Source organism: Psittacula echo (genome assembly GCF_963264785.1).
Source record: "Psittacula echo genome assembly, chromosome: 1".
In the NCBI taxonomy this organism is placed as follows: Eukaryota; Metazoa; Chordata; class Aves; order Psittaciformes; family Psittacidae; genus Psittacula; species Psittacula echo.
Genome location: NC_137735.1, coordinates 160,198,860 through 160,226,370, shown reverse-complemented (window position 1 = coordinate 160,226,370; position 27,511 = coordinate 160,198,860). Strand labels below are relative to the sequence as shown.

Genomic DNA, 27,511 nt, shown 5'->3' with positions numbered 1-27,511 from the left:
TTCTGTCCAATAGCGTCTTCTGTAATTTTCCTTTCTTCTGTTTAAAATTACAAGTCTTTCCAGAGGCAGGTCTCCTCATGAAGGTAGGCGGGAGCACAGAAAGAGTGGGGCAGGACTCGCAGGCAGAAGTTGGTGAGGTTAGTCTTGTGCAGAACTGTCCCTCGACCTGCCGCAGCAGTCAGGCTGTTCAGAAACACAACACAAATACGCTAACCCCAGCACTCCCTGTTACTGTCTTATCTTTTTTCCTCTAAAACCGAACAGCATGGAGAGGGAAGTGAAAAACACCAGACTAAATTAGCCAAATGGAGCACATCTGATAGACAAGCCTGTATGAGAAAAAACACTGTGCAGGACTTACTATACCTGTGTCTCACCCCTGTTAACTGATCCACTCAGGTACTGTACTGGCTCTAACTTGAAAATTCAAAGCTGTGTTGGGAAGCTCCCACATTTAGGTCCAGCCTGGAACCTATGTCAGTAAATGCCCACTTACCTGCCTAAATTCTCCAGCTGGACATCCAGGGGCTGTAGAGTGCACCCCACATTTTAGTACATAACTCCAGGGGCGTATTCTGTGTATCATTCCATACCAAACTATAGCTGGATTCCAGATACCACGATGCAGAAAGCAGCTTAAAAAATAAAAAATCTCTTTGTGATTACCAGGCTACGTCTTGGTTTTTGTGAGTAAAATGCTGAGCTAAAGGGAGGACATGCCAGAAGCATGGCCAGGCAGCAGGGCTGCCCTTCGCTTCCACTGCATCATGCAGATGAGGGTCTCAAAACAAACAGGTAATGGCTGAAGATCCTCTTTGCAAGTTTCCCCCTTGACTCTGACTTGAACTATGGGAACTCTGAGCTCCTCAAAAATGAGGCCACGACGTCTCGAATTGAGTGTGTGCAATTGGAAACTGGTTTTGAAAGCTTGGTCAGGCAGGCAGTGTATCACTGAGGCGAGACGAACCTCAGGAGCTCAGCTTTCCATTCTCCAAGGGCTAGTAAAAGCTGAGCACTGAGCAACCACCGCTGCCTGGATTCATTTCCAAACACGAACTGAAAGCTACTTCACCGCTGCACCCGGTGACCAGAGAAGGCTGAGCTGCAAAACAGCCTGTCAGAATGCAGGGAATTTCTTGCACCTGCTTATTCCTCTTCTGTTCACATTACTGCACCTAGCACTAGCAACCACGGCTATGCTAATCCTCAGATACTGGTGATTAATTATGTTAATCACTGCATTGGGATTTTTGTCAGCTGTCCTTTAAGTTGGTCTACTCAGATCACCCTGGAAAAACTGCCTTTGGAGCTAAAACTTGCCATGTTTTCTCTTGATGCAGTAACAAAAGCTTCTGATTTTTCTGGGGGGTGAAACACCAGCTAAAATATTCAACAACTGGGGACCTCACATCCGCTGCCTGGTTTCTCTACGCATGTGGTTAGGCACTAGAATCCCATCTAATCCTTGAGGAAGAGCAATAGGAAAGTCATCTCCAAGTGTGCGGCACGTGGAGCTGATTCCCCCCTGAACACACACATATCTGAGTGAGCAAGTGCTTCAATGGAAAAATCCAGAAGAAAACTTTGAGACTGGCAGAATACCAAAATCAATACAGCAATACATTCAAAGTGGGATCTGGTACAGAAAGCTCAAAGAGGGAATGCAAAAGTATTGTGAGAGGCTACTTAACTTAATGCTTTTCAAAATGCCACTTGGCTCAGAAACAGGGAGATTTGGAACCTGCTAAGTGTGTTTAAGTGCTTGGATTGTGGTATTTAAATGACCAACAAAACCCTTATTGCTCATTATTCAAAGCACGAAATACCACCAAGAGAAGGGCAGCTGACTTTCTGGCTACAAGTGCCCATTAGAGAGATGCACTTAGGGATATATAATACCACAGCAACACGGAATTTGCAATAGGGCTTGGCTTCTGCTCCTAGCTTTATGGCTGGCTTGCCTGCAAGTCTTGCAATGCGGTGTTTTGGGGCCTGGGTTCCCTGCCTGTACTTTGCGAAAGGACCTAAGTAACATTTTGTGTGCAAAAGCAGCAGAGATCTCTGCAGTCACCTACGGCTCCCCTGTTGGTTTCTTCACTTACACGTAGCACCTGCCTAAGCATCACCAAAGTAAATTGTTCTGGCCTTCTCCAAGGACCATTTCTGGTAATGTCACCCTCCAAGCCAAGAAGGCTTTACAGAAAACAGTTGATTATATATTCAAAGGAAGGTATTTCATTTAATGCTTTCTTGCAGACCTGATCTCCTGTCCCAGGAGAAAATGGTAGTTTACACTATCATGGTCCATGAAGTAGACTCACCTGCTCTTATTATATAAAGGGTTTTGAAGATGAACTAGAGCATGAGAAGGTATGTAAAGGTGATTAGAACTAAAAACTAACTGCTCTTCAGGCTTAAAACCTCCCTACAGCAGGAAAAGTGAAGACTTCACATATTTTAGTTATCTAATAACTAAAATATAGTTATTTTAGTTATCTAATAACTAAAATATAATAACATAATACTGTGTTGGGCTTGGGTCTCTCTGTATTTCGCCACCATCTCCCTAGTTTCATTGCTACTTTTAAAGAAGCAAAAAGCTCCCCAAAGGAGTTTCTCTGAGCTCCAGCAACATTAGCACTATTAGGGAATGGTCTCTCGAAGAGCTCTTTTTCATATTATGCGATTAATATTTCACATGGTGAAGAGCTGCCACTGAGCAGAAAGATCCAAAACTTTGAAAATAGGAGACATCATCAGCAAGCGGAATTAAGGAAAACCATCTGGGCTTATTAAAGCATTGCTGCCTGAACAAAAGAGCACAATGTCCTAATACGTATGACAGCTCACCAGCAAAGCGAAGTCCAGAGTTGATACCAGCATCAGAAGCCAAAGGCAGGAGATGCCAATAGGTCTGTGAGCTTGAAATGATATCAAGAGACGTTACCATTTTGTAGCTGCACTAGAAAATGTCTTTAGCTGAAATGCAGTGGGGCAAGATTAGTCTATTTCTGCATGAATGCATCAACAAAGAAATATTAACTGTTTCCCAAAAGACTCACATTTTCTCAGTAAAACGTAACACTTTTTTCCCATTAATGAGTCCTTTGCCCTGAAGATACTCAATTTTTAGATCAAATATATTAATCCAGCGGTTTTTGACCTGAGACTTATGAATATGGCTTTGTGGGCAAAATGCGCCTCTTGAACTGCAAATGTTATAACAGGCTTTAGACTTCTCCAAAATGATCAAACTACTCCAGGTCCATTGCTCACGAAGTACGTCCATAATGTGGATAATTAACTGAATGCCACCGGGTCATTATCTTTCCCCTAAAGCTGTATTCTCTTTTTTTTCCTGTAGGAGTTTTCCCAAGTTAATTTAATATTGTCAGTTTTCCCAAGTTAATTTCCCACTGCCAACTAGGTAAATCCTTCAGAGAGCAGCTCGTCTCCCACCACAGCTGGGCAGGCAGTTCGCAGTGGGGTTTGCTGCAATTTTAAGTACGTTGCTCTTACTGGTTTTCAAAAACAAGGAAACATTTTTAATCCTATGCCTGATTGCTCCTGTGAGGTAAAGCCAAAAAGGAAGGCAACAGGGCATTGTTCAGAGTAACAAAGCCCTTTTTGCCCTATCTGCCAGTCCCACTGCTGTCGATGCTGTTCAGCAGTGAGAAGACGCTGACTGCACTGACGTATGTCAGGAGAGCTGAAGTGCCACAAAATACTGCAGACGTTTTCCCATGCTGGAGTCTCGCGGAATGCAGGTGAATGCTATAGAAGGAGATGAGCATCACTGAGGCAAAATTACAAGCAAACACGTAGCACAGATATTCAAATGAATAATTAAAGCTGAGTTACAGCGTGTGCCTGGGTGTTTGAAAACAAGCCCCTGAGGAGTGGGTAAGGAGAGGCCTCTTCACTGAAGTGGCCCAGGATGTTCTCAGGGGCTGGAGAACCTCCCCGCCATGCAGAGCACGCCGATACCAAGCAGCTCAGCTTGCCTTCAGATGGGCTGCAAAGGAAAAACAGGATTTGTATCCTGCAGTTTCACTCTTATTTCATATAGAAGTAAGTAATTTCTGCCAAATTCTTACCAATAACATCAAATAAGCAACAAAAAGGAAAATCAAGACATAAAATGGAACAAGCCTGCGATTCTCTATCAACAGCCACTAACCGTGCAATCTTCCTTCTGTGTAGACCACTGCTGCTCTGTTTTGCTCAGAGCAGAGAGACATTTTTTCACCACAGGTATACTCCCTTTCTTTGAAATGTTTACCCCCAGCAGCACCCCACAGAACTGACAGGGAAAGCACAGGGGCTCTGCTAGCAGATGGGTTCGCTAAGGTATTTTTGCTCGAGACCAGCATCAGTGGAAACCGAAGTGCTCTCCATACATCAGATTAGCTGAAGGGGTCGCCTGGGTCTGAAGGACTGAATTACTTGTTCCTCCATCTCTTCAGGGCACACCTGCAGTTTGTAAGTTCATTTCCCTACCACACTTGCTTCCAGCTCACAAGGACATTTTCTCTCATGCTGCAGTAGTTTTAAAGCCTCTTCTTGCCACCTTTTCTGCAATGTGCATCCACTTGCTTGCCTCCATTGCAGCTCCTTCCCCTTTGACTTTTACATTATTCATTCTGGCTGTCATCTAGCTCAACTTAGTTTCAGTTTGCAATTACATCTCAAAACAGAATAGATCTGTCCTCCTATCCTGTCCTGTCCTTTCCCATCTGCATGCATTGAGAATAACCTCAGAAAGGAGAAAGAACTGGACTTGCAAAACATCTGTTCATGTCTTTTCTGCCAGGAACAGACCACAGTACCCATTTCTGAAGAGTTCAGCAGAAGTTGCCACTCTTCCTCATACAATCTAATCATATGGTGAACAACAATGGACGGAATGTGTAATGAATGCTGATGGGCAAAATCTCTGACCAAAGTTCCCACTGCCAAAGAACAATTCTGTTTATTTTCTCAGTAAATTATTTTGCAAAGCTTTCCATAAAATCTGATTTCCCTGCAGTTCAGCTGAAAAGGCAAGGAAAAAATTCCAAGAAAGTGGTTGATGAACAACCAGATTTGAAGGAGAAGGGGGAATGATCAGGAAATACAGCCACTTAATTTAGAATAGAAAGTTCCTTTAACCCTGAAGGAAAATAACCCTGGCTAAAGAAAAGGAAACGGCATCACTGCCGTAGCTCTATTGCAAGAATGAAGTCTACGATTTCTGTACCACCTGGTGTGGTGAAGGCACGGAGGCTCGTGGGGGCTGCCTCTCTGTGAGGACAACCCGATGAGGTGGCCGCAGCTGCCCCTTCCACTTTGGGGCAGCACTGCCTCTGTATGGCTGAGCCCTTCTTTGAAAGGGAGCCCCAAGAAGCTGAAATCAGTAATCGCCACACGCTGTCTGCCAAGGCAGGCAAGAGGCAATGCAGGCCGTCTCTGGCCAAGGTCCTTTAACAGGGTGATGCCGCCTAGGTGACACATCCGGCATGAGGAGCAGTGCAGGGAGACCCTGCTTCCTCCTGACGGGTTATGGTGCCCATGTCTCCTAATCCCATGGATGCAGAAATACAGAATCACAGAGTCATTAGGGTTGGAAGGGACCTCTGGAGATCATCTAGCCCAACCCCCCTGACAAGGCAGGGCCACCTACAGCAGGTTACACAGGTTACCTTCTATTTACCTTTGCTTCTCTCTGTATTTTTTAAAAGGCACATCCCTTATTTTTTGCCTCCTCTTCCTAGGTTTTTCAAAAGTGTGTTAAACTCTTAGGCCTTTTCCTACCTCATCCTGACAGACTCAGCTCCTCTGGTGCACTCCCAGGGCACTCCTTCCCTTAGAATGAACTAAGGAAGAGGTTAAAACCAGCTGAGTGCCAAAGGGCTCAAGATCTAACTCTGCTCCCTAATCATATGCCACACAGTACCTTGACCCAGGCACAGTGCCTTCCGGGGGCACAGGGCTGCAGGTATCAGAACTCACCACTCAGGGCAAACACAGCACAGCAAGAGTTTATGTCATCAACAACATGTACTGCACTTTAAGTGACTTCATTCCTGACTCACAACTCGAAGAGTGGAACAGTAGGATTTATTATAACCCACCTTCTAATGCCAAAAGACCTGTTAAAATATATATATACCTGTTAAAATATATATTAGAGAACCCAAAATTCACTTCATGTGCTTTTTTTCTTCTTTCTCCAACTGAATTCCCCTTCTTCCATTTCTCACATTCATGTGATGCTGAGCCACTTTCTAAAGCAGGATTAACTGCAGCTGCTAGAATGCAGCATAATAATGGTGCTTTTAAATATAAAACTAATAGAGGAATAACTTCTGGGTATCTAGCAAAAGGGATTTTATTAATGAAGTCACACACAGAAGCATGTTCCTTGCAAGGAAATCTGGGAATGGCCAGAGCACTCCAGTTGTTGTTCTGTTGTTGTTTTTTTTGGTCACTTTGCAATACAACATGAAATACTAATGCAAAACCAGCATGCAGGGTTGTTGCCTGTATCTGCAGTGCATGGATTAGTGCTTGTCTATCATGAGACAGAGCTAAAAGCAGGTAGAGAAAGAAATTAATAGAACTCAACAGCTCTTGCCAACCAAAATCTCCCAGTGTTTGCCTGATTACTCGTTTTGCTGGTAGTAAGCATGTTTATAATCTCTGCAATTTGCCATCATATTCCATATTTGTTACATTATTATGCACAAGTTAAAAAGAGAAATCCAGGAAAATCTACACAGATCTCAGTATCCAAATGTACTGAATGGCATTTGGTAAAGAATTAGTGACATGAGTGTAATCTCTTCCAAATGGCCTTTTCCAGTTAAGTTTGGGCCTCTTACTCTATTTTCCACCATCCCTCCATGAGATTACTAATTCTTCCAAATCTCAACCTCATTTCTGTCTTCAGGCCATCACAATCATAAAAGCTCCGCAACCACAACACGGAAGATGACAAAACTGATGTCCAAAAGAAAGCCTCTATAACTCAAAGCAAAATAAACCAGAGTAAGTGACACTACTTCTGCTTCAGAAAGGCTTGCATGTATGGAAACTTACTTGTTTTTTCCAACTCTAACAAATGGTCTGAGGAGATTATCCCTTCTAATAAATATTGCTTACCACTTCAGTGTCCTTTCCACCATAGATCTCAATCTGCACTGCTAAGCAGTGCGCATCAAATTCGTATTTTAGAAGGAAAAACTTGGATACAGGTACGGCCTAGTAAACAGTGAGTGAGCGGTTGATCTGAGAAGAGAGTGATGGGGAAACCCATCTACTCACCTTGAAAGCATGGGAAGTGTTGCTACTGGCGTTAGCAGGACCAGGGTTTCACCCTAGCAATCTGATGCCTCTGCCATTTCCCTGGTAGGGTTAACAACTCCACAAAGTCTCATCCAGGTAAAGCCATTTTGCTAATTTTGCCTCCAGAAGGCTGTCAGCATTACAGCAGTAAGCTATGCATGGGGATAATTAAGTGGTTACAGCAGAATGCACAGTTCTTGGATGATAGCTTTTCTCTTGCACATTGGTTATGATTAACAGTTATATACATGGAAGAGAAGAAAGCATCATCTGGGCCGTATTTCCAGGCAAGAATGATCTTAGAGCACCCAGAAAGATAGACCCGATAGACAAAACCCATCTGTTTCAGAGCTGATTTCATTATTTTGTACATCTGCTCAGTTCATTTCATTTGGTGTTAACACACTCTGCTCCACAAGAGTTTTTTACTAATGAAATACTAGTTAAAGAATAATAATTTGCTACTGTTCTCTCTGTATTGCTGCCTTTTCTGGATTGCCATCATGCTGCAGATGCTGGGAACAAGCCAGTCACCGCAGGAACTTTTCCGAAGCACCCTACTGAGAGATGAGAACTTGTTGTTCAAAGAAAGTCCGCTCGTGCCACCACAGGGAGACCATTCTTCTGTTCCCTTCAGGCCGCTCTTTTTTCCTTACATAATTGTTATGCAACTTTCACATAGATTTTTATGATATGATTCATGAGGTAATGTAAGCACAAGCGCATGCATGCCTTAGTGGGGGAAGTAACAAAACCAAAATGGCACAGTGCAATTCCCTTCTTTGTTTGGTGTGTTTTGGGGTTGGTTTGGTTTTTTATTTACAGCTTTGATGGTCATTTTCACGTTGCCATCATTTTCATCATCTACCTGCTTGACACTGTCCTGCCTAGTGGGGACAAGGCTCTCTTTTACTGACTTTATTATTGATAAAATAATGCTTTAACAAAAAGGGGGCTGCTTAATTCCCCTTCTTATCCTCAGGGGATGAAACCTTCATCCTCTTCAACTCTGACACTTGCTGCTGGTTAAGGATGGTTGGCTAGAAATGAACCCTGGTATCCTGTACCTTTCTTGTACCTATTCATGTACCTTCTCTGTAACATATTAGGAAGCACCTTACACTGATTACTGTGCTGTAGGCTAGTAAGAATCTACAGGTGATTCACAACAACTCAAAAAAAAGCTCCCTGCTTCACTACATATCCTGGAGCCTCATACCTGGTAATACCTAGAGCCTTGCCGATCCACTTTCCTCTAAAAGCAATAGAGAATATGAAGCCAAAGGTACATGTTAAAGATTGCTTCAGGCCTTCCCAGTTCTGCTGAAATGACAGGAACTTCCCACTTCCCCAGAGCAATCTGGATAGCTGTGTAGGCTTCTTGAGGGGATGTCTCAGGGCTCACAGGTCAGCCTAGAAGCTTTGCTTTGTGATAAAGCTCCTTCTCCACCCTAGTTAGGGCAACAGAAAGGCTTTTGGGGACACCCAAACAGCTGCCTTCTTCAGAAGTTTACAGACAGGCTTTTGAGATCACTTAGACATCTTTTACTCAAGCAAAGGAAAGAGGAAAAGTGGTCCTCTTGCATGTGATCTTTAATGGACATGGAGGAGACAGATGTCTTTATTCATAGCATGGAAAGCTTGAAATGTGTTTGCTTATGTATTTCTCCGTTATTTATGTAGCACATGCTGGAGAAGAATGTATCAAGATGCCTGTGCAAAAAAAGATTAGAAAGCCAATCTATTTTACTGAGATCAGCAACTGTTCACTGTAACCATATCTGATACGTTTATCTCCCAGTATTTTCCTCTAATCTTCCCCTTGCTGCAAGCTAGAATCTTCCTGTCATTCTCTATGTGGGATGTTAGTGCTACAAATAGATTGGAGACATATATTTCATTTCCCCAGCCTGTTTTTCACTTTCAGAACTTAATTTCATGTCTTCTTGCATCTTACTGGAAAACAGCATAAATGCCCTCGCACCTTCTTCAGAAGAGATGCTTGAGAACACAGTGATGCTTCTCCAGGCTGATCAGAGCTTCTGGTTTTGGTAAAGCCTCTTTTACTTTAGAGACATTTCCTCCAACTGAGAACGGCCTGGGTTTCAACATGTTTTGTAGAGGGGCTCTGTGGATGACTTTCTGGCAAAGAACGGCCACGTACCCAGATCAGCAAGTGCCTGCGTGGAGTTCGACATGAACCAAGGGACAACAAAAGGTGAAGGAGGACGGGAGTGAGGCACTGGGAGTAACAATCTCAGCAAGATAAGAAGGAGCTGGAATTTACTGAGTTGCTAAATTGAGGACTGTTGGAAAACTTTGAAGGTCAGGTTCTCACACCTGTGCTTAACCAATTATACGTTAGTTGTTAAGGGCCTTAAAGATATGTATCCAATGACAATGGGCCAAGTTATTGTAAGCAACTTTAAGCAATAGTATATAAAGAGTTAGTGTTTTTAGAATAAACAGCTTTTGTCTGATCACATTGATCTCCGACTGAGTCCTTTCCACGACAGGGCTCTGAGAGATACTGATAAAATTATGTGGAGATTTTCTTAACTGAACATATTTGAAGGTTATGCCTCTTTTAGTTTAAAATCATTGTAGAGTCATAGAATAGTTTGGGTTGGAAGGGACCTTTAAAGCTCACCTAGTCCAACCCCCCTGCAATGAGCAGGGATGCCTTCCACTACATCAGGTTGCTCAAAGCCCCATCCAACCTGGCCTTGAACACTTCCAGGAATGGGGCATCTATCACCTCTCTGAGCAACCTGTGCCAGTATTCCACTTAGGGTGGAATACTGTTGTTGTCTCTAACAACAATTAGGGTTGGAAAGGACCTTGAGATCATCCAGTTCCAACCCCCCTGCCATGGGCAGGGACACCTCACACTAAACCATGTCACCCAAGGCTCCGTCTAACCCTGACCTTGAACACTGCCAGGGATGGAGCATTCACAACTTCCCTGGGCAACCCATTCCAGTGCCTCACCACCCTCACAGTAAAGAACTTCCTCCTTATATCCAATCTAAACTTCCCCTGTTTCAGTTTGAACCCGTTACCCCTTGTCCTGTCACTACAGTCCCTGATGAAGAGTCCCTCCCCAGCATCCTTGTAGGCCCCCTTCAGATACTGGAAGGCTGCTCTGAGGTCTCCACGCAGCCTTCTCTTCTCCAGGCTGAACAGACCCAACTTTCTCAGCCTGTCTTCATACGGGAGGTGCTCCAGTCCCCTGATCATCCTTGTGGCCCTCCTCTGCACTTGTTCCAACAGTTCCATAACCATCCCTCATCATAAAAAAATTTCTATGTTATATCTAGTCTCAATTTAGTCTCTTTTAGCTTAAAACCGTTACCCCATGTCCTATAGCTACAGACCTAAAGCCTATCCCCAAATAATGGCTCTGTCTGTCTGCTACTGAGAAGTATATTGATTTTGGGTGAGCTACAGTATGAGCAATAACAGCCACCAAAAAATAAATGAAATGTTACATTAAGACCAATTGTTAGAATTTGAGGGGTCTGATTCCTCACTCAGTGTACTGATATAAGCAGATTTTTTTTATTCCATGGAAGGAACAATAAAATGCATGTTTGTCCAGTATTTTCAAAAGCTTATTCCATTTAGAACTGTGTGGCAATCTAAACTCAGATGAAAACCAATAGTTAAGCAAATTATCAGCACATTTTGATGATAAAATGTTTCTCAGGAAGGACAGTAAGAAGCAAAGATAGATCAAGATTTTTGAAAATACCTTATAATTTTAAAGGTTTAAATTAAGGCACTTTAAAAGCTTCTAATTGAGGAACAAAGCGTATCTTCTATAGGATCCTCTGGAAGATCTCAGATAAAGCGTCCAATAAGATGGGATATAAAAAATATCATTGAGAGCTTGTTTAGAACAAAAGCAGGGGGTTTTGGCCATGGCAGAAGGTTTACTGGCAGAAAAGGAAAAGCGAAAACCCAACTATCATCACACAACCTCTCTAACAACAGCAACAAAATCCTTCAGTAGAAATTTAGCATAGATCTGGACAAACCTGACACTGCAGAAGATGGAGAGGACATCTAAATGTTTTAGCAAGGCATATTCCAGAGCACCCTGAACGACTGCTTACTGCTTCAAAACCCCATGTGGTGCGGTAGGACAATGCTGTGTTAAGATGCTCATTTTCATCCAAGACAGCTGCAAAACCCTATTAAGCAGCTTGACAGACTAATTAGCTGGAGTACAGTGCTGAAGAACAGTATTTCTTTGGTATTATTCCACTAGCTCACTTGAAACTCTCTCTGCTGCACAGTATAGACACATCCTTCATCCAGAAAACTTAGCACCATTTATTAAGTGACGATCCGCTCATGACTCAGTTTGTCCCTCAACCTTTATATTTAGTTCTTACCTTCAGATTTTTGGAGCTAAATATTCTGCTGCATGTTGAATGCCATAAATAGCAGCTGAATCTAATGAGGCCTGTATCCAAAATCATGAAAGAACTCAGAGAAAATGTCACTTCTATATTTATTTCAAATGTTAAAAACTTTCAGTCTTCTCAGGCATAATTAAAACTTGTGTTCTGCATGAACACAAATTTTACGATTTCCCCCTCTAGAAAATAATGATCTATTATTTTAACGGCATCGAGGCATGTTTGTATGACTGGCATCTAACAGATTTCATTAAAGTCATATTTCTTTGAAAAGTGAGATCCATAATTCTGTTTAATGTAGGACTCCCTCTGTGGATTTTATATGTGCAGATAGTGAGCATGCTTGCATTCTCCCTCTTCGCTGAAAGTAAATCTGTTTCTGGTATTAAAGAGCAATACATTGAAGCAAGCAGAAATTAGACCAATTTTGTATGTAAATTTAATGTATGCAATACATATTATACTATATATGCGTGTGTGTAAATTATATGGATTTTCTATTTAATGGAGTTAATTCATGTTTACCTTACTGCTGGTTTCACAGAGTTGGCTTAATACCTAAGAAGGTGTTTGCTGTTCAGACCCCCCACCCTGATCTATACCTTCAAGACTCTACAACTTTCTGTCCTGCAGTGCAACCACAGCAGCTTGCTCACACACACTGCGGGCCCAGAACATCAGCCTACAGATGGCCTGGATCTCTGTGCGCGCTCACCAGCAGGCTGAGGACCAAACAGTGATGAACTGCGGGTCTTCTCCACTGCTACAAGAGAGATTCAAGATGTTGCCCCACTCAAATTTGCATGTCTTGCTTACCAAATGTATTGCAGTCATTAGCTAACCACAATTCTAATTCCCATATTTGAATGCTCTTTCATTTACTGCTTCCTTTGGCGACTGCAATTACATTTCAGGGCTTATTGGCTGGGAAAGTCATGACATGATGTGAAAAGAACAAGATTAAAGCAAGTTTTCAACTCTGTCAAATACACAAGAATGTACTCTGAATTTGCACCAAATAAGACTATCATTCTTTATCCTATAGTTAGCTATACACAGAAATTGTCCTTTTTGTTCCATTCCTTTTCCTTACAGCTAATGGTTAAATTATTATGCTTTGAACAGCAGGAAGAGGCCACATCAAGATAAAGTATGGCAGAACCTGAAGTAACTTCTACAAACATAAACCCAGATTTTCAAGAGCTTTCTTCCAGTGACCCTAAGGCAAACATTGCTCACAATCTGCAATCTTTTATGTGTATTTTAATAGTATTATTCAGAACTATTACTAATACCAATATCTATTACTGTTAATAATTATGATCATTATTTTGATCACAGGAAGTACAGCTATCTATTTGGGATCAAAAAGACACTTGCATCTTTCAGGGAGCTGTAAAGATTTTACATGTGGATGACTGCTTCAATCACCGGATAGCCACATAAATAAATAACTGAATATATTTAAAAAATAAAAACCAATATATTTATGTGTTAAATAATATAATCCTATACGGAAACTGACAGTAGTAGCTGGTTCTGTGTTTCTCCACCAAGGAAGGAGGTAGAGTTAGAGTTCAGTCCCTAAAGGGCTGAGAGAGGAGAATTTGTTTTGGATCAGAGGGAAATAAATGGAAGGAATCTAGAACAGTCATTATATTAACACATGACTTTCAGTACCTACAGAGAAGGCACAGGCAGTTGCTGTGCTCAGTGTCTCCCCTTCTCCCAGTGCCAAGTGTAATTATAGACAGCAGCAACAGATGCTGCCAATAAGCTTAAAAGGAGAAAGGGAAGTGGTAGGAACAGAAATGCAGTGTCATACAGAAAAAAACAACAGGAGGAACACCTGAAAACACAGTGACTTTCTCTCCCCCAAAGACAGACCTGTGGCAGCAGTGCTTCTCTCTCACTTCAGTTAAACAGATGGTTGCAAAGGCTCCAACGGTACAAAGATCACAGGATATCCCACAAAGCCATAGAAGGAAGGAAACCAGTAGCATTGCTTAATAGTCTGCTTATTTTACAGTCAAGTGGATTGCCAAGCAACTAAGCTATAACAAGTCCCATATTTAGGGGAAGAAATGTTTGTCTTCTATCTGTCCCTGCTTGCAAATGGCAAGTGGAGGGCATTTCTAAGCCAGATAAGTCGAGTAGTACAGCATGTTCCCCGAGTCCCAAGCCTGCGCGGCTGAGCAGCCGGTGTTAATCACAGCAACAGTTGACACACGCCTTGCCAGAGTCCAAGTTTACCATCACCCTTGTGACTTACACTCTCTATTGCTCAAAACAACAAAAAAGTCCTAAACCCTGCAGAATCTGAGATTCCCACAGTACTTAACAGGACCAGATCTCATCAGGATAACATAAAAGACAACCCCTGATGACACGAAGAACTTGATTCAGTAGTCAAAGCTTGTGCATTGAAAGCTGTCTGAGATGCTGATACGCTGATACAAGGCACAGACAGAATACTCTCAGGGACCAACAGCTGGAGGCCAAGTGAAATACATCCTAGGGCACCTGAAATGGCTCTATATGCTTCATTCAGGAAACTGATCTGAGCCCTGAACAACCTCTTCATGTCTTGCACTCTTCAGCTGCATCACTCACCAATAAAAATGTGTTAGAATTGCTATTAGAAAGCACCTATATAAAAGTACAAATATGCACAGTGTGTACATTTGGAAGCATACCTTAAATAAGTGACAAAGACTAAAAATACAGTACACCTTCTGAATACAAGCAGATATTGAGGACTCTCACCCAAGAGAATCATCCTGTAAGCACAATGCTCAAGCCTGAAGAAAGATGTGATTTGCCCAAACAGAAGATGCTAACAGACAGCACTTCCAAGACTCCATGTTGTCAGGTCCCTATTCCAGAGCATCCTCCTTCTGGAGAAGGACAAGGAGCAAGGAAACAAGCCGACGGGTCATACATGAAAGTGGGTCAAAATGATGCCAGCCTGGGCCACCAACGCCTGTGACATTTCAGGGATAAATCTAGATTGTCAACCTCAGCACTACCAGCGCACAGGAGAAGACGTAATGTGATGGACACCTGTTATCTCATTAATGGCTTCTCAGGCAGCACCTGACTACCTTTATTCAGAAAATACATCTTTTTCCCTGTCTCAGCTCTCTAACATCAGTGTTTTCCAGGATTCTGCCTAACGGCGATAGAATAAAATTGAAAGTGTAATGAAAAACTATAATCTAAACATACAGGCAGTACAACTTAGACTGACATCACATTAATGCCCTGCTGAAATACTAAAGAATGAAAAAGAATTGCTAAAAAATAATGATTTAAAGCTATCAACCAATTTTGAAATGGGTTCTTTTTGTAACTCGCTGATTTACTTCCAATAATAGGATCAAATTAATGACAAAACCACTATTTTCCTTCAATCTGAAATGATACTAAGAATCAAAGTAAGATTCAGCAATGGAAACATCCACTGGCTGATTAGTGCTAAAACTTGATTGGAGAATGACTAAATCATCTTTACTTGGCAAATTACTGCATTTAAAGTTGCTGTTTTCAGTTCCAAATTTGCTACATTTCACCGCCTTGACTCAGTTCCTCGCTTTATATCCCAACACTAAAGCTGACAACAGAAACCACCAAACCCACAACTGCCAACTAGACTTCTCCCTGAAGGAGGACGTGAAAAGGTAACCTCCAGCTTCTTTATTACATACAAGCTATATGTAATAAACATCGTATGCACAAGTAAAATGCTTATTACATAAAAGAGGAGCACGTGTTCTACTTTCACCCAGTAACTGACACAAACACAACTAGAAAATACAAAAATGGGGGTATAAATAAGTACAACATAAGTTCTGCCATTGCTTTAAGCAAGTGCTGCCCTGCAAGCACAGCAGCTACCTTCTTCCACTCACCACAGGCACTTGCTGCTAAACAACTTCGAAATCTTGCTCGAAGCAGATGGAAATAGTGACTGCAACTGGAAGGAGAACTGCATTTTACAGAGAGGTACTGAGGTGAAAGTGCTTCCAGCTGTGAAGCTGTAGCTGAAGAGCCAAATTCTCTTCCTCACCTGTTAAAGATGACCCTTTCAGTCCACTCAGAGACCAGGGAACCCCACTGAGCAGAAACCTTAACTACCTAACGGCACCTGATAAAAGTCTCCTCTCAAAACTAGGTGCTTAACAGAATAATTCACTGAACAATCTCTGAGATAATGTCATGAATTGTAACTACACAAACCGGAGCGGCCATAGCAAGGTCTGGAGCCCAAAGAACAGCCAGATACGTTTGTCGTGGACAAAACAAGTACTTCTGGTGCTGAGATGCAAGGTGCATCACTCTGAGCCCCATCAGCCAAACCACACGCAGTGCTGGGAGTCAGTTGCTAGCAACAAATAAAGTGACAGGCTCAAGATAAAAATATGATAGACTGCACCAAGCCAAATAACTGAAGGCCGTGTCATAGATAACAATAACTATTTCCCCTGGATGTCTGTCCCTTGTACAGGAGGACAGGCTTGTTGTTGCCTTACTTATCTTTCTTGCTGTTTCAGGGATTCTGTCAAAAAAAAAGAGTAAGTGTATTAGCTTCAGAACAGATTTAAATCCACTTTCAAAATATTCAATGCCTGTTAACTGATTCTGGCTACCTGTACTTTGGACTCTGCGTTGTTTATGCCAGAGACCTAGCTAAGCCCCCTCTGTCACAGATCACGCTCTCTAAACCTGATCTGTCCATCACAGTCTGAGAAACGGCCTTTTTTAGATTTACTGAATTAATTCAGGGCACCTTTTTACGCTCAGGCAACCTATCAGGCATGCTGTATGGGCTGTAATGGAAAGAAGAACATGGTGCTTTTTACAGCTGAAGACTGTAAAGACTAAGCTTCCAGGGAGAACCTGGAACACTGACTGTTGGAGGTGATCATACAGCACATGAAACAGGGGTATGTTCAGCCATCTTCTCCACTGTCACCTTTAGAGTTCTGAGAAATAGGGATGAAAATCAAGTATCTCTTCCAGTAAGTTCCTGAAAATATGAGATTTTTCAGGATAAAGGGAAAACGATCCAGCAGGAAAATCTCTGTGGGGCCATACTGGTGGTGCTGAACGGGTGACTAGGCCCACACTCAGAAATCCAAGTTCTGACCGAAAGTGCCTGCGGAGCAGCTGGAAGCTGCAGGAGATCTCAGCAATAAGCAGAGACTTTCAGTTATTTTGTCTGAACTACAAGATGCTAGATCTAAACCAAGCAATGGATCGAAAGGGATCTGACAGTAAATGCAGCCGGAAGGAGGGGAGCCGTCACTGAGGCAGGCATACATCCATTTGCTGTTCCCACTTGTTCATTAGAGAAAGAGAAGGGGGAAAATTAAATGGAAATGCCTTATTTTCACAGCAGCTGAAAATAACACGGCAGCCCATAGGAAGGCACAGCTGGTACTCAGGCTTACTGCTGTCATCAAGGCTGAATGGCTAGCAGGATTAGGAGCAAGCCAGGCTCAAACAAAACAGCACCAGGCAGTTCCTCCTCTCCCTGGCTCCCACCCCACCCCGGTTCTGCTCCTTCCTAACTACACTGTTAAGTCACATCCCACCATTAATTCAGCCTCAAACGGCAGGCTGCACCCATCTGGGTACAAGACTACAGCTTGGGCTCCTGCCCGTTCTGTCACAGCACAGATTGCTTCCCGTATCGAAGAGGGAACCATCTGGGAGGAAGAGCAAATGCTCGGCTACTTAATTGGTGCTGTCAGTAAAACAGGCTACAGTCAGGATTGACAGACCCAGCGAAAAGCACAAAAACTGCCACCGGAAAATGAGGGTAGGCAAAAGGAGCCTGCCTCTACTCCAGAATCTGAACAGCTTTGGAAACAAAGGAGGATTTGTGTCAGCCGCCTCAACCCTGGGTCACCACCCCAGTCCAAGAGACACTGCCCTATTCTGCCTCCCCCAGCAGGAGCAGGGGCACTGGCTCCACGGACATGGTAAAAAACTCCTGTTCACACAGCAGCCAAGGACTGTGTGATAACATTTACTATGGCAAATTATCTACCATCCACCTCCTCATCTAGATACTGGAGTAAAGGGAGGCCGATGTCTTGCTTTTAATTTCAAAAATGGCCTCATTTACTAGGACCACTTCAATAGCATACCCAGCATTTGCATTTTAGATCTTAAGGATGTCTCTTGATTTCTTCCTGGGAATGGCAGCACATCTTGTTTAACAAAGGGTGGGCAGGACTAAGCATTCCACCGTCAGGCCTGTTCACATCTGCCCCTCCTACAGCTTCTTTCATCCTCCTCCCTCTCTTAAACATATATACCCGGGGTGCCTATTCAGCATATGAGGTTTTAGCTCTTGTGCTTTCCAAATCCCCCACAATTCAAGAATTTACTACTCCAGGATCTTCCATGTTGCAGACTTCCTTCTCTCTTCTAGCTCATTACACCTCCTCAGTTTTCCTGTTGCTCAAGAATAAGATGGTGTGACCTCTTCCTTCAGGTTTCCAACTGTTCTTCTTCCTCAACTTATTTCATTCACCACAGATCAACAGCTTGCAAAATATATATTATGTGCTCGATTCCTGGTTTTGTCATAATCTTAAGTTTTAAAACCAGCTCAAGTTCAGTATTTAGATCCAGAACACAAACAGCAGGCTGTGTGGTGGAAAGACTAACTTTCATGCCACCTTGCACAATGGTTTATGAACTGAACTATAACAGATAACACCCTCTTAAATTTAAGAAGGTTCTCTCACCTCATGCTCTCAGAATTGTTGATGCTCTGCCACTACGGATCCATAGAAATATCTCTAGGCTGTTGCACTAGGAAGCATCTTAGGGAACCACGGCCTTACCTGTGGGTTGAGCGATAACACTACCTAGCATCCATTTTCTTGGCATGCTCCAAATATCTATCGTTAGCTTTGCAGAAACATCACCAGTGGCAGCAAGAAGAGAGAAAACAAGATTATTCATGCTATGCTTACAAACCATAGTTCATCCCAGTGAACATGTTGCATCCCAACTAGAAGGAAGTGCATCAGGAGGGCCAGGAGACCTCCTTGGATGGATATGGAGCTGCTCGGGAAAATTCAAAGATAAAAAGAGGCTTATAAAAGGTGGAAGCAGGGACAGGCGGCCTGGGAAGAATACAGGGATGTTGTCCGGGAAGCTAGGGACCAGGTTAGGAGAGCTAAGGCCCAGTTAGAATTGAACTTGGCTGGGTTGTTAAGGATAATAGGAATGGATTCTATAGGTACGTAGCGAGTAAAAGACAGACTAGGGACAACGTAGGCCCCCTTTGGAAGATATCAGGAGAACTGGCTACCCAGGATTTGGAGAAGGCTGAGGTTCTTAATGACTTCTTTGCCTCGGTCTTCACTGGCAAAGTCTCTGACCGCACCACCCAAGTCTTGGAAGGCGAACGCAGGGACTGTGAGAATGAAGACCCTCGGCCCACTGTAGGAGAGGATCTGGTTCGAGACCATCTTAAAAACCTAAACGTACACAAGTCCATGGGACCTGACGAAATCCATCCGCGGGTCCTGAAGGAGCTGGCGAATGAAGTTGCTGAGCCACTGGCCATCATATTTGAAAAATCATGGCAGTCAGGTGAAGTTCCCGATGACTGGAAGAAGGGAAATATAACCCCCATTTTCAAGAAGGGGAAAATGGATGACCCGGGAATTACAGACCAGTCAGTCTCACCTCTGTGCCTGGCAAAATCTTGGAGCAGATTCTCCTGGAAGGCATGCTAAGGCACATGAAAAACAAGGAGGTGCTTGGTGACAGCCAGCATGGCTTCACTAAGGGGAAATCCTGCCTGACCAATTTGGTGGCCTTCTATGATGGGGCTACAGAACTGATGGACAGGGGCAGAGCAGTTGACGTCATCTACCTGGACTTGTGCAAAGCCTTTGACACTGTCCCACACAACATCCTTGTCTCTAAATTGGAGAGACATCAATTTGATGGGTGGACCACTCGGTGGATAAAGAACTGGCTGGATGGCCGCATGCAAAGAGTTGTGGTCAATGGCTCGATGTCCGGCTGGAGACCAGTAACGAGTGGTGTCCCTCAGGGACCGGTGTTGGGACCGGTCTTGTTCAACATCTTTGTCGGTGACATGGACAGTGGGATTGAGTGCGCCCTCAGCAAGTTTGCCGATGACACCAAGCTGTGTGGTTCGGTTGATACGCCGGAGGGAAGGGATGCCATCCAGAGGGACCTCGACACACTTGTGAGGTGGGCTGATGCCAACCTTATGAAGTTTAACCATGCCAAGTGCAAGGTCCTACACCTGGGTGGGAGCAATCCCAGGCACAGCTACAGGTTGGGCAGAGAAGAGATTCAGAGCAGCCCTGCAGAGAAGGACTTGGGGGTGTTGGTCGATGAGAAACTTAACATGAGCCGGCTTCAGTGTGCGCTCGCAGCCCAGAAAGCCAACTGTATCCTGGGCTGCATCAAAAGGAGCGTGACCAGCAGGTCGAAGGAGGTGATCCTGCCCCTTTACTCTGCTCTCGCGAGACCTCACTTGGAGCATTGTGTGTAGTTCTGGTGTCCTCAACATGGAAAAAAGGACATGGAACTGTTGGAACAAGTGCAGAGGAGGCCACGAGGATGATCAGGGACTGGAGCACCTCCCGTATGGAGACAGGCTGAGAAAGTTGGGGCTGTTCAGCCTGGAGAACAGAAGGCTGCATGGAGACCTCAGAGCAGCCTTCCAGTATCTGAAGGGGGCCTACAAGGATGCTGGGGATGGACTCTTCATCAGGGACTGTAGTGACAGGACAAGGGGTAACGGGTTCAAACTTAAACAGGGGAAGTTTAGACTGGATATAAGGAAGAAATTCTTTACTGTGAGGGTGGTGAGGCACTGGAATGGGTTGCCCAGGGAGGTTGTGAATGCTCCATCCTTGGCGGTGTTCAAGGCCAGGTTGGATGAGGCCTTGGGTGGCATGGTTTAGTGTGGGGTGTCCCTGCCCATGGCAGGGGGGTTGGAACTGGATGATCTTAAGGTCCTTTCCAACCTTAACTATTCTATGATTCTATGATTCTATGATCTTTGGCAGATGTGAAATTTAAACCCTTTATCAAAGGCCATTTGTGCTTGTTAAGAACCTGAGAGAGAAGTGCTACAAAAGACATTAAAAACAACAAACCATGTTGCCATTTTTACATGAGTATTGCTTTAAAGCACTCAGACCTGCCTGCACCCACATTTTGACACAGTATAGTTCATGGACTTATTTCAGCTAAGAAAGTTTATTTCAGTTAACCTTAAAACTACACTTTGTTAACTCAGTCTCGTCCTAATTGAGAATCTGTGTAGGTTTTTTTGTCCCATCTTAATTAACCATGTTAAAAAAATACCACACTTTCATTTAAGCCTAAGGAAGAACAGGTATAGGCAAACCTTATAACAGATCACGTACTATTTCTGAGAACAGTAAGCAGAGAAAAGACTCATCTCATCAATTAGCCCAAGCTTTTACAAATACAGCAAAAAGGTTTTCAACACCTATTTAGCACAAGTCTCTTATTGCTCAAAACCACCCTTACGTGCTGTTCCCGAAGAAAAGGTGACCAGCTGCAAATGGCCAATACTCAAACTTGACTGCAGTGACTTGTACCATAAGACAACTGCTGTTGTTAACTTATTATCGGACATCACCATCCTGCTGTAGCTGGTGTGAAATCATTGAACAGAAGCAATCAGATGAAACTTGGCTCCATGAAGGCCATATTTTGCCTTGGGTTCAGGTATAAGGCACGTAAGAAAGCCACTTTCTACAGTAAAAGGGACGTTAGCTCTACTTTAGCTTATAGCTAGCCCTCCATTCTTCTTGCAAGGAATGAAAGCAAATGAAATGCTGGGAAACAATGTGATTTTTTAAAATGTTCTAAAATATTTCTTGTCCTATCATGAGTATCTTGTTCACCAGCCCTTTTATAGTATAATGTCTCAGACCGCTGTTCACAAGTTTATTTTCATTAGACTTCATTCTGACTATATCCACCAATAACTTTTGCTATTATTTGACTGTTCCTTCTCATTTTCTTCTTCAAAATTATTTAATGAGGCAAAGTCTGTGTGTCTGGATGCTAGAAAGCACAAGCACAGCCCAACCACTATGATTCAAGTTTAGGATTTAATAGTTGCGCATCTTTCCCTTTGAAAGGTTACTTCCAGACTGAACTGCTGAAACAAAAACAGGACTAACAGATTGATTTTAGCCAATTAAAAAACAAAACCAGCAACAAAGCTATCAGTAACCTCCAGAAGCTGATTTTCAGAGACGAAATTCCAGCTTCTGAAAGCCAACTTGGCAGCATCATCCTCCTTACCTGTACATTAGGCAGCACATGAGTCAGCTGCAATGCAGGCTTGCCCGTGACGCCTGCGACATACCTCCACCCCCTTCAGTGAGCATGTCTGCAATGCTTCTGGACATCACAGCGCAGCTGGATTTCCAGATATATGTAAATTTTTGGGCTCCCCGCACACAGGAACCAGTGTTACTGCCATGGTACTGAACACCCTGGAGAGAAGCAGTAAGACCACAGCTTCACATCAGCAACGACATGCTATTTGCGGAGGCAGCTTCAGGCTCTTCCTTCACTAGGAAAAAAGCTGCTCTAATGTTGGTCAACCAGTCTGTTTTACAGCCCTAGTAAGAAGAGGGCAGTTATAGCTTTAACTCGCAACAGCTGTCAAAGTAAAAACAAAGATTAAAAATATGTTAAGAAATATATACACATATAGTACACACATAAATAAACTGGGATGGTTTTTGAACTCCTTCGCCCATAGTTAGATTGCTCAGTGACATCAAGTCACCTCTTTCTTCCCAGCATAAACCAGAACAGATCTGGAGTACATACAGATCAGTGAAGGAAAGGAGAACAACTGAAAATGCCAATGCCGCACATTTCCTGCCAGGCTGCAGACAGCAGCTGCTCCCGCAGCGCCTGGCTCTACAGCGAGGGTGGCTGCGCTAACGCTCCAGATCAGAGAGTCGCTTTGTTCCCTCAGGGAAGCCTCTGCTTTTAAGGGGATGCTATTAAGGATGGCAAGTCCAAACATGAGCTTTTTCTTGTCTTCCTGCATAATTCTGTGTGAATATTTACCTATACTTTATTTATGGAAGAACTGATTGAATGTCACTATAGACACAGAAACAAGACAGAACCTAACTAAATGCCAGGCACGTTGTTCACTGAACTCCTGCAGTATGGGGCATTGGTTTTAAATCTACAGCTTCATTCCTGTCTGACATGCAGCCAAGACTCGCAGAGACTCCAAGTCATTAGCATACATGCAATGCCCCAGAGCTAGTGTCTATCTGCTTGGTCTATTAGCCCAAGCTAATGTCTATCTGCATCCAGACGGTCACTGCAGGCTGACACACAATGCCCATAGCAGTGCCACCTTCCACAGTGTGGAGGTATATCCTACTATACTGAAAATCCCAGGCACAGAAATATTTATACCTATGAAGATAACAGTGGTAAAGTCTCATGTGAATGCCCTTTCTTTGTCGGACCCCACTCTGCAGTGACAGATCACCAGTGCTTTATCCTGGGTAAGCAACAATCTCTTGGTCACTGCAGCTGTTGCATCCCTATGGACTGGGGCAACACTGCGTAGTCCCATGAGTTTGTGGCAACTGTAAATACACTAAAGATGATGTAGTATGTCTTATTTAACACACTCGAGAAATCCTTCATCCCACTGCCATCTCCTCGTGCTATCACAACATCCCAGCTGAAGCCTCAGAAAGACATCAGTAGCGTGTCTGCAGTTGTAGAGAAATCTGCTCCCGCCTGTACTGCCACAGAGCCCCTCTTCTGTTACAAAGGACACTGTATCCTCCTGTTCAGTGTTCATGCATTGGGCTACCTCTTGGAGGAACTTCCACTCTTGAACATGAAGTTACAGTGCGGATCTTGCTGCTTTTTATTTGGCTGCTCATTTCCACCATTCAGACCTTTTCTCTATCCATCTGCACAGGCAGCCTGATTATCACCCTCTTCGCTCTGCACATAATAATAACAGCTTATCTGGAGTTATCACTATGGACCACGCAAGCAGCAGAGGACACAGAGAACAGCCAGGCTGATATACATTGCTGAGTTACAGGAACACTTTCCCCAGCTTACTTAACCCTCTAGAAGAATTCTGCCTCTATTCACTGCCTATAAAATTTCCAGGGCTTTTTAGCTGGACTTGTCTGGGCTCATGTCCTTGTGGATGACAAAGCACAGCAAGCGATCTTCACACAACTTGACATGTTTCTTTACCAGCTATTTTGACATTTCTGATCTACTGTATTCTCTTTGATAATCTAAATAGAAGCTTGAGAGTATTTTTTCAGCAGATGGATGGTTTGAATGACTGGTTATTACCACTATGCAAATACAGCAGCACAATTTACTGCCACTGCGACAGTCCTAGACACCTTACTAATACTGGTAATGAATGCAGCTGACAGGAAAAAAGGTTAGTGGTGCTAATATTTTCCACATTCAGCTCTTTTCATGAATGTTAAATACACCTTTTTAGCATCTTTCAGTATTGCTAATTACAATGCTTTGCTTTGCTTTTCATTTTTTATATTTGTGACCAGCAGTATTTTCCTTGTGCTAAGTCAGTTCAGACTCTGTGACTCATGTTAAGCATCGATAAGTCAGTGATATATGCAGTTCAGGTTCTGCTTGGGATGCTATCTTCTCACAGCAGTTTTTCCTTTTCTTGTAGCAGAGATCTTACAAGTAGAGTCAGTTGCCATCTTCTGGGCTCCATGGAGCAGTAGTTTATGCCCTTCCCCTGAAATTTGCTTTCTAGTTATGTCTTCATCACGCAATTCCTTATTACTCTTAAAAAATGCAGCAAAGACATGAAGTGAAACATGTCTGATCTCCTTTTTCTTCTCCCATCCAAGAACTTTTGTAATATGTAATTGAGTACATTTTCCTTTTGCTGCACTTGCACAACCACATCAACTCCAAGCCCATATCCTCTCAAAACTCCTTGATGCACCATAAGACAGGTACTTCCATACTAAGGTTAATACAGCAGGAAATCTGAATACACAACAGCTTTCCAAGACTCATTCTTAGCAGTAAAATGCAAGTTGGCATTTGCTGGAGTGATGACATATATGAAATCGTGTCATCACTGTAGATTGCAAAATCACTGGGCTAATGAGCGACATGTTAAACACGAGAGGCCAAGGGAGATGGATTATCTTTCCATTGGCATCTTCAAAACCACCTCATTGCTTCAAAGACTACAGGCCTTTTGAGTGCAAGGCCTCACTTCTGGAATGTTCTTCCAGAGTTCATTCCCATCACTTTCTCCTCCTTCCTCTCTGTTCAGTCAAACCTTTACAAGAGCTATGTACATGGGAAGTTCCCACTATAGCCATATACTGCCTCTGAAAAGCTCACCAACTTTGTATTGTTTTCAACTTAGGCTCCTGCTTTGACTGAAACACTATCTAGCATGCTTTGAGGGTCACCTCATCATCCTTTGTCCCACTGCACCAAGGGAAGAGCTTCCTAGCCACTGCATTTCTCAAAAGAGGTCAGACATGTCAGACTTCAGCTTTGTCTCGCTGCCTCGTAGTTTCACAAGGATGTCCCTTCTGCTTCCCATGTACTGATCAGAACATTTAAATCTCAAGATGCCATGTCCACATTAAATCCATGGAGAGCCATGGGAACTCCTAAAATACTTTTCATCTAATGCTGGAAAGCTATGGCACATTTCTTGGTCTAGGTAAAATATGGGTTTACTTACACTCTCAGTTTCTGAGCATCTTAACTCAATCTCTCAATATAAGCTTCACCTTGATCACAGACAGCAAAGCCAGCCAATTTTCCACTGAACTACACCAGATTCCGGGTAGCAAGTGTTTTTCTCTGTAGTTGTAGAGCTTATTTCCCGAATATAAAGCCTCAACATCCTATCCTTTACAACAGGGAACATAATGGCATTTCTAAGATTCTGTAATCTCTCACTGGTCACCATGAAATGTCTAAATGGTGATGTTACTACATCAGTATTTTCACCCAACAGGAAAGACATCCATTAATCTTGAAACCTGTAATACTCTATCTCACTGAATCCCACATGCTCTTTTTGTAGCACATTACAGACCTTTTCCTGGTGCTTCAGGCATCTAGCTCAGACAAAAGAGACAATTGATTGTTCTGCAAAGAAGTGGGGTTTTTTGCTGGGCATACCCACTAATCACCCCAAAATTACAGGAAACTACTACTTCTACACCAGCTCAAGCAGTATAACACAGTCCTCACTGCATGTACGGCACTTCCTATCTGGGTCACACGGCCCAAAGGGACTCTAATAATCTTTCAGTTGTCCTTGGGCATAAAGATTTATCCCTATTTCTGGTCCTGTAAACTAAACTGGTCAAAGGACAATGGAACCGCAGGAACCTCAGCAGCCAAATACATCAGTTTACAGTTACAGCTTCTGGCATGTTCCTGTAACCTCCCTTTGATGTACAGTTGCCTGAGAAACCAGCATAACATCATTGCGAAATTGTGGCAGTCATCTGATGCCAGGTACCCACACTTACTATTATTACTCATCTTGGAAATGCAGGACAACAGTGGGCTATTTATACTCAAAATAAAGGAGCATTTTGGTCATCTGCTGGTTCAGTGGAGCCCACTGCTGCCAAGGCTCACATCTCACCAGAGTTTCAGCAGCCGTGTCCCATCCTCCCTTGTGCCACTGCCCATTTAGTCACCCTGTGAACCAGCCTGGGGAGCCAATGTGCTCAAAACTGACTACTTGCAGGAGTGGTCAGGTTTTGGCTGGCTCTCCCACTGGTGCCAGGGGAAGGAGAAGGCAGGCATACCAGGCCAGGACAGCAGCACTCGTGCCTATCGGATCATCCTTGTTCTTAATATCTGCTGATAAGATCTCTCATTTCTCCGCTGTAGGCTGCTGCTGTTTCGCAGGGGTTTGTAAGACTACTTTTCGGATGCCACAAAATCAATTATCTTGGTGCAACCTTGCCCATTTACTGCATTCTGGCTTGAAGAGAATCTGGGGGGGAAAAAGTGCCCCGGAGTAACAGCAGTTTCTGAACTGACAGAGCAGAAGACAGTACAGTGAGCCTGGGGCAAGCACAGCAGCTTTTCTGGCACACTGCAGTAAGCAAGGTCTCCCGTCCTCCACAGCACCCCCCAGCTCCCCATGGAGAGCAGCCTTGCAGCATTAGCCTCGCGATGGGGGAAATCTTCACCTGCCCTTTGGTTTTGCACTTCTCCTACCCTTTGGTCTGCTCGCCTGTGGTCCAGTCTCTCCCCGCTCAAGCACAGCTGCTGATCTGCCAGACAGGGACCACCACAAGCACCTCTCTGAACAGCCCCGGATGGAAGAGCACCTCCCAGACAACCTCCCTGTAACTCTCACACTTTAGTGTCGCTGATAGGTTAAAACACTTTGGCATGAATGAATGCAGCAGTAGTGAGAACGTCACCTCAGACACTGACAGCAGGTATCTGGGTCCTTTCAACAGTGTTGGGGCGAGTGGTGTACACGTGTGTGCAATTCCCTCCTCGCAGCTTCCTACTGAGATACTCGAAGGTACCTGAAGAACACTTAGTGCATGTTCTCATACATGCATGAAATGGCTCTCTGAGCACCTCTTTGCTCACTTTACAGGCTCTGAACCACATCCTGCCCCATTTCTTCCCATTACACAGACTGATTT

General features: G+C 43.5%; 1 protein-coding gene across 1 annotated transcript in view; it reads right to left on the bottom strand.

The window, feature by feature from the left end:
* Positions 1 to 27,511, bottom strand: part of ST7 (suppression of tumorigenicity 7) — a gene marked incomplete at its 3' end in the record, with an annotated part of 152,601 nt that overhangs the window by 83,018 nt on the left and 42,072 nt on the right. The window lies entirely within an intron of this gene.